This window comes from Talpa occidentalis, unplaced genomic scaffold, assembly GCF_014898055.3.
Source record: "Talpa occidentalis isolate TD23 unplaced genomic scaffold, MPIMG_talOcc4v2.1 talOcc4.14, whole genome shotgun sequence".
NCBI classification, from domain to species: domain Eukaryota; kingdom Metazoa; phylum Chordata; class Mammalia; order Eulipotyphla; family Talpidae; genus Talpa; species Talpa occidentalis.
Window position 1 is genome coordinate 25,444,881 of NW_023601433.1, and position 9,729 is coordinate 25,454,609.

At 38.1% G+C, this 9,729-nt stretch overlaps 1 long non-coding RNA gene across 1 annotated transcript; it reads right to left on the reverse strand.

The window, feature by feature from the left end:
* Nucleotides 1-1,101: 1,101 nt before the first annotated feature.
* LOC129145745 (uncharacterized) lies at nt 1,102-6,441 on the reverse strand. The gene is made up of 3 exons (XR_008551747.1): nt 6,422-6,441; nt 3,052-3,119; nt 1,102-1,212 (listed from the first exon to the last, which is right to left on the reverse strand). It is a non-coding gene; the product is annotated as an uncharacterized LOC129145745 (long non-coding RNA).
* Nucleotides 6,442-9,729: the final 3,288 nt, after the last annotated feature.

Here is a 9,729-nt window from a genome sequence, read left to right on the forward strand (position 1 = left end):
TTTTTCCCCTCAAAAAACAACTACTGAATGTCCGCAAGAGTTCACAAATCAGTCACTGTTAAGTACTAACTTTTATAGAAAAGCAAGTATATGCTTCAGGATACTATATTATCCTGTCTTCTCCTTCTAGATTATTTTATTAATCTATATATCTAGATTACTAATATTTGTTTGAGTCTAGAATGTCAGTCAAAAAAGACTGCCTTTATTTAATTTTTCTCCTGCCAATTTTGTTTTATACTATAAGAAGTGTAGTGGCAGGTAGGGCCACTGAGCAGGATGTCTATGATCCAGAAGATGGGTAAAGGAGAGGCTTGGAGCCCTCCATGGCTTTCTCAGGCTTTTATTGAGCTTTACATGTAGTATGGCAAACAGGTACACAGCAGGTGGCGTGCTGGGGACCAGGAGTCCCGCAAGCCTCCAAGCCCCTGGCAAGTCTTCACTCTGGGATTCTCTGGCTTCTTTCTCCAGGTCTTTCTCTCCTGCCTCTTCTGCTGCTGCTTCTCTTGGTGGCTATCCCAATACTCCTCCCATGGCCCACAGAAGTAAAGGAGATAGCTTGCAGCAATGTAACAACTGCAGGGCCCCATCAGGCAGGGCTATCCCAATAGTGGGAGGGCAGAAAAGCCTGAAAAACCATTTACCTACAGAGGAATTTGGCTTTCTTACAATGCCTAAGAAATAAGATCAGGCTGGTTGTTCTATGAGTTTACCTGCTATGTTTGATTTGTGAAACTCTTTTGTATCGGCTGCAGAGCTGGAGATCACACCAAGTATTAGCTGAGACATGATGACATGCAAATGACATGGCATCGGAGTTGGTTTGTTTCTTAGGTTTCTTCCTTTCGACTGACACAACGCCCTGACCTTTCATCTGAGTATGGGAATACACTTTTCCAGGGAAGGATCCTCCATACTTTAGAAAATACCATCTGTATGAGAACAGGAAAGGAATTGGGATATTAAAGAACATAGTTTAGAACTTAACATTTTATCTCATCTGCTTCTTAGGCATAAGCAGTCTAGATCCAATCAAGCAGACAAAGCATAACCGAGTGCGCAGTCACCTGCTATCCTTACCTTTATCAGTAGGTAGTTTCATTCTCCTTCTGTTCCCCAGTTGTCCTCAACTGGGGACACTGTACATGTGCGCTGCATATTCTCTGTCCCCATCTCCTTCTTTTTCGTCCCACTCTCTCAGGTTAGCTAGAGCTAGTTTGGTGGGGGGGGGGGAAAGGGATATTGCCCACTGCTATTTATAACATGGCTTTCTAAATTTGTGTGTTAGTAAGTAATGTGATTATTTCTTTCCTACATTTGACCATGAGCTCTTCAGTGACAAGAACTGTGGCTTATTCATTCCTGCATTTGTTACCCATTGGAGACCCAAAGTTATTCAAAAGTGGGTGAGAATATAGCAGTGGCAGCAAAGAAAGGACCTTCCAAATGACTAATATGTAGCTGCTTATTCTCACTACTCAGACGGCCCTCCTGGCCTTTCTGTACTGCAGTTTTATTTAATTAAGATGTGGTAGACACATTAACTGAAGTGGATTCTGTACTAAGTAGATCCTTTAGGATTTTTTTCAGATGCCTTTTTGCTAAATGAGATAGGAGGTATCTTGTTGTATCTACTTATGAGCCCTTTTTCCTTTCTTCTTTCTTCCTTGTTAGGAATTAAAGCAGTAGAGTTGTTCCAATTTGTGTAATAAGCTGCCCCTAGGCATTATGAACTCCTCATAGTTTTCTTTTTCTGGGTTAAAATCGTAAGAGTTGCACCAGACATTGAGAAGGGGCTCTAAAGCTGAAACACGAATAATTCAGAAAGAAACTGAAGTCAGGATTAATAGTGCCAACAGCAAGAACTGATCATGAATATAATATGTGGGGAAACATTGATAAGTTGTGTATCAATATCATGGTAGTGTGGTCAACTCTTAACATCAATGGCCTCCGTTGAATCTTGACTGTCACTAATTGTGATATTCCGTGGTCCCTTCCCTTAATGACTCTGGGTTTGGCTAACTTGGTCAAATGAGACATTAGTAAGACTGACACATCAGTGGACTGACAAGTTTTTGTGCATTTGGAACTTGTTGGCTCTGAAACAAGTGAAAACAGGGCCCTGCTGAATTGGGATCAGGTTCACAGCACTCATAGTAAAATTTTTAAAGTATTTACTTTAACCTTGACCTTAAATTCCTTTTTATATAACGAAGTGAGTTTCCCATTTTCTGTAATAGATTGATACCCAGAAAGAAATAGCAGAAAACAAACTGGAGATTGCTTAAGGGAAAGAAAAAATAGACATTTCATTAATGGAAGTATTAGATAAGGAGATATTGAAGGTTGTACTCAGCACACAAAAAGTAAAACAAACAAATGAGGTCTGAAATATTGTTGACATAGGACTTTGAAAGGGGGAAATAATTTAATATTTAACTAGGTCAGAGAGTGACTATAATCTGAAAAAATTTATCCGAAAAAATAGTAGTAATGCTCCCAAAGGGGAAGCAAGTGCAGAAGGTAAATGAATAGTTGGAGAAGTTCTCTGGAAGCATAGAAGAGCTAGTCAGTGGTTACAAAAAAATCAATGGATTTTTCTATTTATGTTTTAATTTTATTTTTCCATATGTATACATGTTCCACTCACCCTCCAACAAATCACTCATGTCAATACCCCCTTGGCTTCTCTATACTCACTGCCTACTCACTCTCCCCACCCCATTTCCTCTGTAACCATTAAATTGTTTCACTGAGTTTAAGAACTATTCCTGCTGTATTTTGTCTGTGTGTTTTTTGGCTATTCATGCTTCTCAGATGAGTGAAACCATCCAATATCTATCTTTCACTTTCTGATTTGTTTCACTTAACTTAATTACCTTGAGGACTATCCATTTTGTCCCCAAAACCACTATTTCATCTTTTTTTCACATCTGTATAGTATTCCATAGATGTTTAAGCCAAGATTGTGGACCATAAGTTTAGACTACTTCATGCATTAGTAAGTACATTTCAAGGGATAAAGTTACATATAGATTCATGTTTTACCTGAGCTCTGTGGACCAAGAACTTCTAGAGTTAAATCTTCTCCAATAAGAAGCACACAGAATAGAAACCTTAGAAAGGAACCAAGAAGGAAAAACTGATCAACCTATGGCTGAGGCAAGGATCCTGAGAAGGAATTTGGATAAGTTTATCTAAGTTAGTAAGGTAAAGATGGACAAAACTTAATTAAACAATGAATGGTTTGATAATTCAGAACCTAATAGTTCCGGCCTCAAAACAAACACATAAGTCTTTGTTAAAAAAAAAAAATATATCTGATCCCCAAATCAAGTTAAAGCAATGGAAGTAGAGAGCTCAGTCCTAAAAATCATGGCTGGGTTATAGATTTTTCCAAGATGTAGGGGTCAAGATAAGATTTGTAAAAGTAAGGGAACCTTCTGGAAAGGAGTAGGGGAATGAATTATATGGGATTGACTGGGCGGTAGTTGCCATGGATCTCCAACATTGAAAATGACATGACATTTCATTGAAGTAAAGTTACCTAGGGTATGAAAAGTCCAAAGGCTGATTAGTGGCCACCTTTTGGGGGAAGAAACATTGCAGATGCTTTGGTCCTTCCAGGCATCCAAGGGCCACAATTTCTATTATACAAGATATTATACCTGTTTCAGAAAAGACAGTTAAATTTCTTCTGTGAAATAGCTGGGTTTAGTGACTTTAAGAGATGGCCATTTTTAGCATTCAGTTTAAGTTCTTCTATAGCAGGGTGAATCAGGTTTCTAATTGTTCTCCAGGAAACATGATAATTTGTATTGTTCTAAATATGTGTTTATGCCATTTCTTTTAAAATTATTAACATTTTCATGTGTTTGGAAAGCTTTTTTTAAAATCTGTTATTTATTTATACTTTTGATCCTTTTTTCCATTCATAACATTAATTGTGGCTATTCTCTTTCTTTCTTTAAACAGGTTTTCAAAGCTCTCTCTATCTACAACTCCTTTAAAGGAACCAGGTTTTGATTACATTGTTTAACTCTGTTTAAAAATCTTTGATCACTCTGTTTCTTTCATTTCTACCTATGCCTTTACTTCCTTCTTCCAGCTTTCTTCTTTTTCTGACTTGTTAGGTTGACAGTTTCTTATTTTCCAATAAGTGCATTCAAAACTATTAACTTTTACTGAAGTGTTGGTCTAGGTACTCTCCAGGTTTTGATGGGTAGTGTTCTAATTATAAATTTTTTTTTTTTTATAGAGGCATGCTTTATTTATTTGTTTGCTGGTTTGTTTGTTTTGTTTATACATGCACTGGGTACAGTCAGAAGCGCGGGAGGGTGAGAGAATTCACCAGAGCCAGAGCGGGGAGCAGAGCAGGCAGAAGGACCGAAGCACACTGCTGAGGGGAGCAGCGGGCGGCAGGAGAGGTCTGCGCGCCATGTGGGACCCTCCTCCGGTGGCCGGGGAGCAGCCTGGGATCGAACCGGCTCGCAGAGGCTGCGGGCAGCTTCGCAACCCAGCGCTCAACCGCTGCGCCACCGGGGAGGCCCTCTAATTATAAATTTTTAAAAATCTAGTAATTTCCTTACTTTTTTAAATCATGAATTATTAAAAGTGGGATTGTTTCCAAATCTATTTGGTTTACATGGTTCATATATTATGTATATTATCGTTATATTACCAGAGAATGTTCTGTATAATATCGATTCTTTTCAATTTGTTGAGGTGTATTTTCTGGATATATTTTTTTTTTTTTTTTTTAGATTTATTTAGTTACACAAGAGCTGGGGTACAGGCCAGAGGCACGGGAGGGTGAGACAATTCACCAGAGACAGAGTGGGGTGCAGAACAGGCAGATCTACTGAAATACACTTCTGAGGGGAGCAGGGGATGAGACAGGAACTGTCTGCCGTGCCAAGTGGCTATCTCCCTGGTGGGTCCGGAATTGAACCCTCACTGCAGAGGCTATGGACAGCTTCATAGGTCTGCACTCAACCCCCTGGGCCACTGGGGAGGCCAATATATGGTTATTTGTGTAAATGTTTTTGTATATGAAAATAATAGTTATTGTGTTGAGTGTAAGATTCTTTATTCTTAAGTACATTTGTGTATCATAATAATTTTATCTGATTGTCTTATCTGATTCTGAGCAGGAAAGATGTACCTCCTACCATAAGTCTGAATTTGCCAACTTAACCTTGTATATCTGTTTGTTTTCTTTAAATATAGAAGCTATTTTGGTTACAATCCTCCTTATAAGTTTGCTTTGTTTACAAGCTTGCTCCTTTTATATATATCAGATATCTCTTTGCCTCATTAAATATTTGATACTTAAAAATATCACTACCATATCTTGATTTATTATTTTTTTTTTGTAATTTTGTTATGTCTACTTTTAAACTTTGGTGTTCATTTGTTTTCGGTATGTCTCTTATTAGTGACATACAAGATTTAAAAAAAACCTAATCTGAAAATTTGTCTCATAATAGGGGTGTTCAACCCATTTGAACTTCTATATCACATATTTTGGGATTGATTTCTATTATACTATTTTGTGTTTTCTGTGTTATCTTGTTTTATCCTTTTACATAGCTGTGTTACGTGCACATTGTAAACGTTAGTGGAACATTTTAGATTTTTTTCTAACATTGCTTTTGCATAAATCATTACACAAATTATTACTTTATCATGAGAAATAGAACAAGCAGGTCTGGTTTTCTTTTATCGATTAATATTTTTATACATAGTAAATGTATGCGTCAGATTTTACTTTTTTAATTTCTTTATTGCTGTGATTCTACGTATTTGAGGATATGAATATCTGATTTTAAAAAAAGCATGTGATCTTTCCCCAGGCAAAATGTTTGTGTTTGCTTGTCAAGGTTGTGCTTGTTTTTAGGAGTCTATGGCTCCCCTGGAGTTCAGTCTTGATTTAATGGTTTGGTGAGGGGAGAGCAGAGCAAATCCTGTGATATTTATGCTGCCAATAATACAAATGACACAGCTATATGATTTAAGATTTGTTTCTTCTTTACATGTTCGCTGTGTGGAATTTGCACGTGTGATATGAATTGTGATAAGGGAGGGTGTGTAAACTTTATTTTTTTTAAGATTTATTTCTTTATACAAGAACTGGGATACAGGCCAGAGGCACGGGTAAGAGAATTCACCAGAGGAAGAGTGGGGAGCAGAACAGGCAAACGACCTAAAACACTGTTGAGGGGAGCTAGGGCGAAACAGGAGAGGTCTGCTACACCATGTGTGAATCTCCCTGGCCGGCTGGGAATAGAACCTGCGCTACATAGGCTGTTGACAGACACAAAACGCTGTGCTCAAGCTACTGTGCCACCATGGAGGCCCGGATTTGTAAACTTTAACACAAGACAAAAAGAAATATGGGGCCAGAAAAATTGCTTACCTACATTGCTGATAATCAAGCCTCATCCAGAGCAAAACAGGAAGCCACGCTGTATCATTTGTACCTGGACCTCTAGTCCTTTCATGGATCATTTGGAGGTGACATTGTGTACTGGTTAGGACTCTGTGGTCTGGCCCCTGTATTCATGTCCCAGCTTGGCAGTGTCTGAGGTTTGTAACCTTGGGCAAATTAAATGGGGATATTAGAATATCTGCCTGTAAGGAACTTAAGAAAGTGCTGGCACTTTCTAAGAACTGAGTAAATGCTCACTAAATGACAAAATGACTATGACAATATTTATATTTATTTATTTATTAAAAATTTATTCATTTATTTATACAAGCACTGGGTACTGTCAGAGCACGGGAGGGTGAGAGGATTCACCAGAGCCACAGCAGCGAACAGAACAGGCAGAAGGACCGAAGCACACTGCTGAGGGGAGCAGCGGCGGCAGGAGAGGTCTGCGCGCCACGTGGGACCCATGCCCAGCGGCCAACCATTGAACTGGTGCTGCAGAAGCGGCAGCCCAGCGCTCAACCTCTGCGCCACCAGGGGAGGCCCTACAATACTTATATTTAGAACGGTTGTTTTAGTTAAAAGAAGCCTTTCTGACTTTATTTTTCAGCCAGCAAAGTGAACTCATTAAGACAGTTTCTTAGACTTTTTGTACGTTGTCCTAAGCATGTTTCCACCTGGACAATCCCTGGGAAGGATGGAGTGGGATGGGCTAGTTCTCAACCTAGAACCATGCCATAGCAACTGCTTAGAATGCGGACTATCTGCAGTGCTTTCCAAGCCTACAGATTGAAATTGTGAAGCATTCTGCATTTCCTTTCCATGATTTGTGGTGTAGATCTGGGGTCATTCGATACAGCTCTTCGTTTTGACTCTTTGGAGAACTTTTGTGGGAAACACCACTAACGCTGTGATAAGGGGGAAATTTCAGAAGACTGGTTGTAATTTTAGAAAGGAGATACTTAGAAATAAATGATGATACATTTTTACACAAATTGATTTAAAGAATTGAAAAAAACTTTAAAAACTTTAGACGGAAGGTCTGGATGTGATAATATTCAGGCATTAATTTGGTGCCTGAATAATTTAAACAACATATGGTAGCATTTATAAAAATGTATAGGTAAATGATCAAAATTAATTAATTAGACATTTATATTTCTGTCACATGCTTGGAAGGATGTCTCCTTATTCTCTGGGATCAATGGGCCTTTTGGTGACACACCAGGGACCAGATGGAAAACATTAGCTACTATTTGCCATACTTGTCAAAAATGTTTTGCAATCATTACTCTTATAATACAACATAGTCGTGAAGTATAAAAACCAGTACTAAGTCACAGTAAAGAAACAGTCATAATAAATTGAAGCATTGCTGTGAAATGAAAACTAAGCTAGATTTTAAAATGAAAGTAAATATGAATCATATCTTAAGCTGATTAGAAATTATAAATTAAAAGCTATACAAAGATAAAATGATAGGGATTTGATTTTTGCTTTCCTGAAATCTTTGCATAATATTTAGATGTATTTTTATCATCTAAAAAGCACAAGCTATATCTTACACTTCACAAGTCATCGCTTAAAAACTGGTAACAGTTTGTCATCAGCAAATAAGAAATGGGTTAATGAATTTTCATTTGTTAACTAAAGAATATTCTGAAGAACTTGGTTTGATTTTATCATTGTTATCAAATCAGCTAAGGCTTTTTTTTTTTATTTAATATTTTACCAATTTTTTTGGAAATTTCATTCTTTATTTTTTAAAAATTTATTTATTTATACAAGCACCAGGTACAGTCAGAAATGTGGAAAGGTGAGAGTATTCACCAGAACCAGAGTGGGGACCAGAACAGGCAGACTGACAATGTACACTGCTGAGGGGAGAAGCGGGCACGGCAGGAGAGGTCTGCGTGCCATGTGGGACACCCTCTGGTGGCTGGGATCAAACCAGTGCTGCAGAGTCTGTGGGCAGCTTCCCAGCCCAGCGCACAACTACCGCACCACCGGGGAGGCCCCCTAAGGCTTCTATTTTTGACAGATATGTTCAATATGAAAATAATCTTTGTCATAATTTCAGGATTTAATTTTTTTCTGGCTTACTGTTGTCATTTCTCTGAAGTGTCTACATTATAGCAGAGTTAAAACATCTGTCTAATATTAGATTGGCAGGGATTTAGAGAGAGAAATTCACAACAATGGCTGCACAAAATCCTTTCTGTTTTATGCCTTTGGGTGTAAAATTAAGACACATATGACGTTATGAGGCATTTGTATCTGGAGCAACATCTCAGAAAATGTAAACGAAGTTCTGAATTTTTCCCTATTTGGCCAATGGAACAATAAAAATAATTCCCTATCATGTCAGCAGCCAATTTGTGAATGTACATATTTTTGAGGAGAACCCCCCCCCCCTGCAGCTCAGGATGTTTGCACAGGCATCCAAATCCAGAGGGTTAGATTACAAATATTTCAACTGGGAGTGAAATGAAGAATCCTTCCATATTTCTAGCAATAGAGGAAAAGAAACAAAAATTTCCAAAAAGCAGAATTTTTCAATGAAACTCATTTCCTAATAGCCTAATATTTACTGTCACAGGTGTACCAGGCTGTCCTCTGAAAATGTACTCAGTAAAACCGATGCAAAAGCAATAAAACCATTCTTTGGGGAAACTTCTTTTTTGGATTCCATTTATTGATAATTTATTTGAAATGAAACTGTAGCATGTTCATATTGTGTCCATTTAGGTCTCGTTTTGTGGGTGATTTCAAGGGTCTCTTCATAAACAGTAGCAGTATCAAGTAGCTCAGATTAGTGAGTCTCTTATGATGGCTTTTAGGTCCACAGTATTTCTTTCAACTGATTTCTCTTTGTGGATATATGACACCTATTCCCAAAGTATCACCTGGAGTAATTGTTGAGGAGCTTTTAAAAATCACAACGCCTGCTCCCAAGGCTCTCAAGAGAACCTTCTCCGGCCCAAAAAAGTAAGTAGCTTTCAATGGTGATGAGAGCTAAAAGGGCACTGGGAGCAACAGTTCCAGGGGATCACTGTTGCCCCTCTGCTTCAGCTGGCAGCTCACTGCTCCTTGGTGTGTGTGTGATCTCACAATCACAAAAGAAGTTTAAAAGCAGGGCGTAGCTGATTAAAAGTGACAATGAAATCCTACTGGCACAAATGAATTGGTTGAGTGCAGTTACATGAGTCACACACACATGTGATAACTATGGCTAACATATGTTTAGCATTTATTATGTGTTCTTTATATATTATTTAATTCTTAAAATAGCA